The 9,587-nt window shown below is 41.9% G+C and overlaps 1 non-coding gene across 1 annotated transcript; it reads right to left on the reverse strand.

The window, feature by feature from the left end:
• Positions 1 to 4,426: 4,426 nt before the first annotated feature.
• On the reverse strand, positions 4,427 to 4,553 carry LOC144328952 (U6atac minor spliceosomal RNA). Its single transcript, XR_013394330.1, has one exon. It is a non-coding gene; the product is annotated as a U6atac minor spliceosomal RNA (small nuclear RNA).
• Between the last annotated feature and the right edge of the window lie 5,034 nt (positions 4,554 to 9,587).

Raw genomic sequence — 9,587 nt, forward strand, 5'->3', positions numbered from 1 at the left:
CCAGATGTAGATGGACCATTGATGTGATCCAGCAAGCTCTTCTTAGGTTTTTAACTTCTTTTCTTCAATCTATACACCCCGTGTCATCTGTCATGCATGTGCACTCATCAAAACTCTTATGAAGTGGTCTATGAGAACATGTGACATTGTAGACATGGTAGTCTTCAAGGTGCTACAAGATGCTTGCTGTTTTCTCAATGGCCAGGTCTCTGAAGTAAACATAAAAGAACATTAAAAAAATTATTTATACCCCGCCCTCCCGGGTCAGAACTGGGCTCGGGGTGGCTAAAACCAATAAAATTACAATAAAACGTAATAGGAAAGGGGGGGAAACAGTTAATTAAAATACAGGTGAAAATACAATTTAAAATGCAGCCTCATTTTAGTAGTAGCCATTAATCAAAACCATAAGAGGAGGGATACATAAGGGTCAGACTGAGTCCAAACCAAAGGCCAGGAGGAACAGCTCTGTCTTGCAGGCCCTGCAGAAAGATGTCAAGTCCCGCAGGGCCCTGGTCTCTTGTGACAGAGCGTTCCATCAAGTCAGGGCCAGTACTGACTAGTTGCGACCAATCTAATCACCTTGCAGCTGGGGACCTCCAAAGTGGTGTTGTTTGTGGGCCTTAAGGCCCTCTGCGGGGCATACCAGGAGAGGCAGTCCCATAGGTATGCATGTCTATCAGTGCCCAGGAATGTTTGATGGATTTGGAATCCAAATCATAAGTGTCACCTTCAAGCATGCATCACATGAAGGAAAATCACACACAGAGCAAGGCTGTGAAGATACACCTCTGCTCCAGCTCCTGTGCTTGCAGAGTGCTACTAATCTGCGGAAAACTCGCTTAGTAAAGCTGGGAGTGAGGTAACATGACCGGGTCTGGGTCGTTTAAACTTAGAAGGCCTAAATTCATAGTTGTTTTTGACAAGGAGAGTCTATCTGCATTGTGGCATTTACTATGTTTCAGCAGCAAAGACTCTTATGGTTGCTGTGGGGGTTCTATGACCACTTATTTCTGGAACTGGGAATAAATCAAATATGAGCCACAATGGAAACAAAACTGGAACTTATTAACAAACACTGTATAATGGATAAAGCTTAATTGTTACACAAGAAAAGTTACAGTACTTAGTTTTGGTCCAAACTTATTTTACAGATGTAATAACTTTTATTCGTAAGGCTGTTTCTAATCCAATTTCTTCTAGAATGTCTATCTGTTTTACCTTGCCTGCAAAATGCCTCTATCCACTTTCTAGGATCTCTTCTGTCAACTAAAGAAATCAAACTGGTTTCTCCTAACAAAGCCCTAACCATCCAGCTACGTCCATAGCCAGCTTCTATCTGGTAGTTAAGCTGTCCAATTTTCCCCTCCCCCCACTTCCTCCTGAGTGCTTGTTTCTCCACCCCAACCTGTCAAAAGGGTTTATTTGGACCATTATTATGTTGATAGAAGACAGGGACAAAAAAAACTTAGAAAAATTATGTATATCTCAACTGTGTTAAGGTGATGGGGAAGGAATTGTGCCCACTGACTAGGTGTCCTACACACCAACATGCATGCCAAACACATATCCCTCACCCATCAATTCAGCTTCAGTTTGAATATGCTCTACACATGTACAGATGTGTGGATGCAGGGCTCTTGCATATACTGTAGGTGGCAACCTTAGGACAATCAGGCTTCCCACTTGTGTAAATGAATCCTTTGTATGTTTCTCTGACATTAATGATGAACAAGCAGATGGTAGAGGATGAGGCCAGTGCATGATGATGTAGCCAGCACAGTCTGACAATGACTCTGGCCAGTATACATTTGAAGCAGTATTGTACCATTTTAAACAGCCATGATTTCCCACAAAAAAACCCGAGGAACTGTAATTTGTTTAGGGTGCTGAAAATTGTTGGGAATCCCCTGTTCCCCTTGCAGAGCTACAATTTGCAGACTGGTTTAAGAGTCAGTCCCTCTTCTCAGGGAAATCTAGGTATTGCAGCTCCATAAGTAAAACAGAGCCCTTCACCATGACATGTTCAAGTAATTCAAAATAGAACATGAAATCTTGGCACATTGAAATATTTGATTTAATTAGGAAATATACTATTTCCAGTTCATGCAACTTTTAGATATGTTCATCCATATGTCTGTTCCATCCTGTTGCTGCATTAATCCACATGTCTTCCCCTTAAAAATCCACAGAACATTTTTAATTCAGTGTATATTTAAACACACATTTCTGAAATGTGTTTTCTCTCAAAATATGCATCTATAAACATGCTTTCTTTCAAAACACACATTTCAAAATACATTATCACTCACAATACACATTTTAATTTTTACATTTCTTTTGATACTTTTTTTTAAAAAGCCAATAACTACATTGAATCAAGTCATCGGATAAGGTGCAGTCTACATATTAGTTGGGGGCAATTTGCAATGCAATTTGCAAGGATCAAATTCCTCAAGTGTCCCTAAATTTGCATCAAGATACTGTTTTGATTCACAGTACAGATAGCAATATAATTGGCATACTGGTAGCTTAACAACTGACTGTTGTACAAGTATTCCTAGGGTTTGGTTGCTCATAATTCCATAACATGTTTTTAACATGAAATCCAGAGCAATATAAGAACCCTGTTCAGGCATTCTAAACCTTCATGCAATGAGGAAGAGTGCAGATAAGTGTGCTAGCTTCAACCCCTTCACTGTCCTGCCATCCTCCATGAGTTGGAGGGTAACTTTTGAAGTAGGTAACTGAATCTATACCTGTAAGCACTCTGTGCAATTTAGTATCCTGGAAAATCAACATTAGGAAAGCTTTCCTGCTCTAGAAATCATTCATCCATCATGGCAGATGAGGGCTGTGATAGGTGGAGTGGCAGAGCTGGTTGTATACTCATCCTTGCTCCCCTTCATCATATGAGGCATTAGCATGCTTGGACAGGAACATTGGAAGCAAAATTTATTTTCCATTCAGCACATCAGTGATATTCCTTCAGCAACTCCCTCCAGTGTTGATGAAGCTTCTTTACCAGTGAATAGAGAAATATCATCTGCTACAATTTGCTGTTCCACCTACTCAAGATCCAAAACTAATCAGCAATGTCTATTTCTAATGCAGCATGTGCTGACACTTTTTTTTTTGTTTTGTTCCTGCAAGCATGATCTTTGTGATACCAAAATGTCAGCATAATAACTTCTGGCAGCTTATTGCTTCCTGATGGGTGCTAATTCAGGATGCGCTGCTCCCTTGCTCTCATATAATGCTTTATCTACAGTGTTAATCAGTAAATGCTGCATGACAATTGATGTCATGTAGGAGTAGCACTGATTCAAACTTACATGGACATTACTTCGGCTGCATAATTTCTGAAATGTGGCAGAGTTTTCCAATTAAACCTCCAAATAGGCAGTGAATATAGGAGGATAAAGTGACCTAACCTGTCCTCCCTAGCTAGCCTGAGTTTACCTGATACATACTCTTACTAATTTTAATGGTATTTGCAGATTCCATTCATGTTCCACTCACCCTCATGCATGCAGTCTCCACATTGACTTCTTGACTCCTGTTGGGCAAGAGACATGTTCAGCTGACCAAAAGCAGAGAGGCACAGAGGTGGTATTATGAACTGATAATCTGGGTAAAGGATGGATTTACTTTTAGCACAGCTACACATTCCAGACAATCAGGGTTCCTGCTTGTGTGTGCCTAAAAAGCAATGAACAGTGTAAGCACATTTGCCATTACAGGCACATGATATCTGCACCCTAGTGTGGTAGACTGTGGAAAGGAGCACAGGAGACTGGCACTGGGTTTAATTAGGCCACAGGTTTATTGATTACAGATGTGAATAGATCTGGCTAAGGCATTGGGCATGTATCCAACATCAAACAGCTCACATGTTGGCTGAAAGGAACCCAGTGGAGTCAATCCTGTGCTGAGGAGCTGCAACCGATATGGACCAGGTGCCACAACCCAGCACAGGCTGCCATTGGGAGAGGTGTTTTGGCCCATCTGCCCCTGTACCCACTCAACTAAGGATCCAGACTAATGCCCTGTCTGTCTTAGGATGTAAAGGTAAAGGTACCCCTGCCCGTACGGGCCAGTCTTGACAGACTCTGGGGTTATGCGCCCATCTCACTCAAGAGGCCGAGGGCCAGCGCTGTCCGGAGACACTTCCGGGTCACGTGGCCAGCGTGACAAAGCTGCATCTGGCGAGCCAGCGCAGCACACGGAAATGCCGTTTACCTTCCGGCTGGTAAGCGGTCCCTATTTATCTACTTGCACCCGGAGGTGTTTTCGAACTGCTAGGTTGGCAGGCGCTGGGACCGAGCAGTGGGAGCACACCCCACCGCGGGGATTCGAACCGCCGACCTTTCAATTGGCAAGCCCTAGGCGCTGAGGCTTTTACCCACAGCGCCACCCGCGTCCTGCAAAACTTGGTTAGATGCCACGAAGTAGGTGGCAATGCCTTAACCATATGCGTGTTGTACAGGCCACAAGGACCTCTTCCATCCTTATCAAGGGGAGTGCTAACCTTCTCTCCTTTCATACAACACTGCCAAATCACTCACACCTGTAACTAACCCCTTGGGTCCAGGGTTATGCCTTACAACCAGAGTTGTCTGCCAGTGCAAAACTGGCAGAGAATGAGATGTTATGCATGAGGCAGAGTAAGACGAAAACCCTCAGAAAAGTGACGACCTACTCTGACTTGGAAGATTGCTTGGCCCCAGTACTGTAAACATCACTTGGTGGTTGTACCAGAATTTCACTAGAACTCCAGAATTTCTCTACCCATATGTGCACTGCCACTAGGATGGGAAAATGTCAAGAAAGGTTAGGTCTCATGTGATCAAATAATTCTGTGTACATTGCGGCAGCCTTTGGCTATGTGCAATAAAACTGACTGAGGTCTCATGTGATCCTCTTCCCTTCATTGAACAGGCCAGGGTCTGGCACACCAACACCCTTTGAAATAAACTCCAATGCCTTAGCTATCAAATGTGTCTGAATGAGTTTGAGAAAGTGACATACCAAATTCTAAATCAACACAATATGATTGCCTGTATATATCCCCTTCATGGCAAGGCACTCAGGTTGTGACTTCAGCTCCATGCTTTCTTGTATGAGACTGATTAACAAGTCAAATTTTGATCTGACTTCAATAGGAAAAATATCACCTTGGGGAAAGTAAATTGGATATCTGGGAGGAAATCCAGTGGGTAAGAAAAGATCTGAATGTATTTTCTCATAGGATTTGATAGGGCTGTACTACAAGCCCAATCATCCCCTACAAGACAAGATACAGAGGGTATTGAAGGCCAGAACATCCTGTTTCTGACTGCTATTCAATCATTCTTACCCTAGGTCAGTGATGGTGAAACTTTGCCCTCCAACTGTTTTGGGACTACAACTCCCATCATCTCTAGCTAACAGGACCAGTGGTCAGGGATGGTGGGAATTGTAGTGTCAAAACAGCTGGAGGCCAAGTTTGGCCATCACTGCCCTAGGTGATTTTTTTGTATAGTCCTTTGGCAAAGCTGTAGTGGACCAAACCCCTTTAGCAGTTTCCAACAATTCAGACTAAAGGCTTAAAGTGTGCAATGAATTTTTGGGCTAAGTCCAAGGCTTTTCACCCATCCTTCATTGCAATGAACCATTAAGCACCAAAAATCTTCCAGTGGGTTTGTACAACTTTGCAAACTACATTCCTTCACCAACCAATCTCTTCACACTTCTGCTTTTATTCTTTATTGTTATGTCAGAACATAAAAAGGAATTATATTTAGAAATGTATAGAGAAGTGATGACTACAGCTTTTCAGCTTCTAAAATTGGCTTTTATTAATTTGCGTTGTTACATCTCTTTATATGTTGCCAAGTCTATACAAAGTTATGATTCATAGGACCATAGGTTGCATTGTGTGACGTACAGAGAAAATGATGTAGATATTTTCTCCTCTCAAAAAACAAAAACAAATATTTTTAGACAAGCTGGAGATTGCAAAAACAAAAAATAAAATGGAATGATTATTAACATTAAAGCCCCACTGTTCAATGTGTGCTTTAAATGGTAAATTACTTTTTGCATTATCCTACAACAAAACAACTAAATGTACTCAAGCAATTAACTTCTAACTGCACATTCTTGAGAACTGGGTGAGAAAACTGAAATGGTAAATTAAATGTCGTATTATACTAAAACATTTGTATTATACTAAAAGGCAGTAATGAAATGCAGCTATAATTGTGCATTCTCTTTAATTTAGGAAGAAAATTGACAGTTCTACATATCGTACAGGGGCTCAGACATTAGTTGTTGACACAAATCCCACAGAAAAGTCATCATAAACAATTAAGACAGCAATCAGATCCTCTCTGGGAAGGCAGTGGAGGACCCGTCCTTCTCCGCCAGTGGAAATGGAGGTCCCTGAGTGCAACAGTGAGAACCTCCCACACCCCTGCCCACTTACCAGTGGTCTTCTTCATGTGGTGCAGGGCAAAAGCAGGTCTTTCTGAAGCAGGCTGCTAGAAATCATGGATTCACTAATTCCATGACCCCTCGTCCTCTGATGTTCCCTAAGAGTCCCCCAAACGCCATGAGCCCTGAAGCAGACATAATTAATTCCTAAAGCAAACAAGAAGAGGCCCTATAGATCAGAGTGAAAGCCTAACTAGTCCATCATTCCACTTTCAAAGTGGCCTACCAGTTGTTGTGGATGCTAAATACATGTATGAACCTCACCTCCCCCATTAGGTTACCCATGCCTTTTCCTCCCTGCAGATTACACCCACCTACAACATCTTTGGTAGGTGTGAGTACACCCTCCATTGCCGGAAGCTGTCTACTTTTGTTTTCAACTGTTTTCAACTGGACACATTGTGGGGTAATGCAGAATCAGTCTTCAGTGAGCTTTTATTTTCAGGATGAAACCAGTTTCTCAAGAAGCACTTACCAGAGGCAATAGATGCAGTTTCTGTATGGGCAGTGTTGGGAAAGAAAGTACTCGGTTCCATTGATTCTAGAATAAAGTGTCATGCACACAGAGACCAAGGCCAAAGTGTTAGTGGAGTTAGAGGGGAGGGATGATGTTAACTTACTGGATGAATTTAGAGACAAAGTTTAGTTGGGCTGGTTTTTACACACCTTTATCATACCCCTAAACTGACCCCCCCCCCCAACATTGAACCTTTCCTCATAAGAGAGTTGCTTTTTGTGGCGTGGCAACCAGCACTTAGCATTTCAAGTGTTGTGACACCTTAGATTTGAAGAATGACATTATTATATTGGCAGGTTTTTTTCCTGGAGCCTTTCCTAAGGTGGAATACTTCCTCATAAGCTTTTCCCACTCCTGTGTATGTTGGTGGCTAGCCAGCAAGGCTTTGGATGTGGTGCTTGTTCTGTCATGTTTTGCCACACACAATACACAATTGCTATGTAGGGCTGAAGTCTCACACACAATTACTTGGAGGTTAGCTCCATTGGATAAAGGTAAAGGTAAAGGGACCCTTGACCATTAGGTCCAGTCGTGACCAACTCTGGGGTTGCGGCGCTCATCTCGCTTTATTGGCCGAGGGAGCCGGCATACAGGTTCTGGGTCATGTGGCCAACATGACTAAGCTGCTTCTGGCGAACCAGAGCAGTGCACGGAAATGCCATTTACCTTCCCGCCGGAGCGGTACCTATTTATCTACTTGCACTTTGACGTGCTTTCAAACTGCTAGGTTGGCAGGAGCAGGGACCGAACAATGGGAGCTCACCCCGTCACAGGGATTCGAACCGCCAACCTTCTGATCGGCAAGTCCTAGGCTCTGTGGTTTAACCCACAGCACCACCCGTGTCCCTAGCTCCATTGGATACTTCTGAGTAAACATAGTTGTATTGCAAGGCTGCATTCCTAAACTCAATTTTCTGAGAGTAAGCCCACTGATCTCAGTGTGACTTACTTTTCAGTAGACATGTGCTATAAAACTATGTTAGTTCCACAAGTGCCCTTTCTTTGGTCCACAGTAGTAACATAGTATTTCAAAGTTTTAATTTCATCCTGCTCTGTTTTGTTAGTTATTTGCACAATAAAGGTTAGCATACCCAATGGCATGGCTGATACATAATATATCCTACTTGCTTCACTGCATCCATTCAGACCTTGACCAGTAATGCGGTTGTGAAACTTAACCCATAATATTTCCAACAGTATTTCTAGATCTTTAGCTATAACCTGTGCTTTTTTTGGAAACACAGATACTTCTGTTCAAGCACAGTAAGGGCATGGTAAGCATAGAAACAGGGGCAAAGACAAGAATCAGGTTGTCACTGAAAGATGCTAATTAATTTGATATGAATTCAAATGCATTAACTAGGTGCAATGCTGAGCTAGAAACAATAAAAACTCGAAGCAATGAGTCTTCTCTGATCCAGTTGAGTAAATACAGACTAGATTCATAATCTGCCTGTCGGTACATGACCAGGCCCAATTTAGGTTCTGCCCTAAATTTGCCCAAAATGACCTCTCAGGCCGAATTCAGAGAAAGCCTTAATTAGACCTGTGGGCTGGAGGTTCTGAACCACTGCATCAACATAGAAAGTCCTAAAGACTTTGGGACCCAAAACCTGAAGGTGTGCATCTTCCAATATGTCCTGGTCCATGTCTTGAGATTATTGGGGAAAGCCCAGTTAGTGGTTCCATGAGTAAGGTGTGTTTTATGGTTGTGCAGGAGAGGACCTTCTCAGAAACAGTTTTTGGTCTTTAATATGTACTATTTAATAAATAAGGCAATGCAAAATTGTGCCATCTATGTAAAGTTAGAAGAAACCCTATTTGCAAAACTATATTTAAATATTTTCTGCTTGTTTCCCTTCATCATCATCATCATCATAAACTGTGTTGATGATGCTAACAGCATGGGCATCTAAGGGGCAGTTGGACATTTTTCTTAAGTATATCTGATCTCCTAGTGTTTGAAACTATCATCTCCTGATTCTTGAGCTCCATATTGATCTATATTATTGAGAAGCAGTGGTAGTGACAGGAGAGAAAACAGAATGATGGCTTACTAGCACTGCAGCAAAGATAAAGCAAATTGAAGAGGATATCTGTGTTCCATCTAACAAAGCTGTTCCACCTTTCAAAGAACATTGGGAAGGGGGGGTGTTTCACAATAAATAAAAGGAAGCATGAGACAGACTACTCCAAACCCAGCTTGGTTTTCATTTGGTCCTTAATCATTTCTGGTAAATATAAAAAAATGCAGTGTCTAATTTGCTTGAAGAGGTAATAGATTCATAGAAGATATTCTGATTTAAACAAAAACAAAAACAAAATCCACCTCCTACTGTATGTTCCTATTCACTCAGATGCTCAGTGCTTTAGCTGCATTTCTAACACATAGGAATGTAAACGGGAGTACAGTCTTTTGTAAAATTTATCATACAGCAAAGAACGTATAAGCTTCATTTTATAATACCAGTTTGCAAAAACTCTCCCTCCTCCATTTCCTTTCTTCTTCATTTTTAGCCTTCAGGAGCATTACATAGATGCATCAAAAGCAACAGTTATATGAAAGGTGGGGATTTGAGGCACAACAAAACAA

Source organism: Podarcis muralis, chromosome 9, assembly GCF_964188315.1.
Source record: "Podarcis muralis chromosome 9, rPodMur119.hap1.1, whole genome shotgun sequence".
Taxonomy (NCBI): domain Eukaryota; kingdom Metazoa; phylum Chordata; class Lepidosauria; order Squamata; family Lacertidae; genus Podarcis; species Podarcis muralis.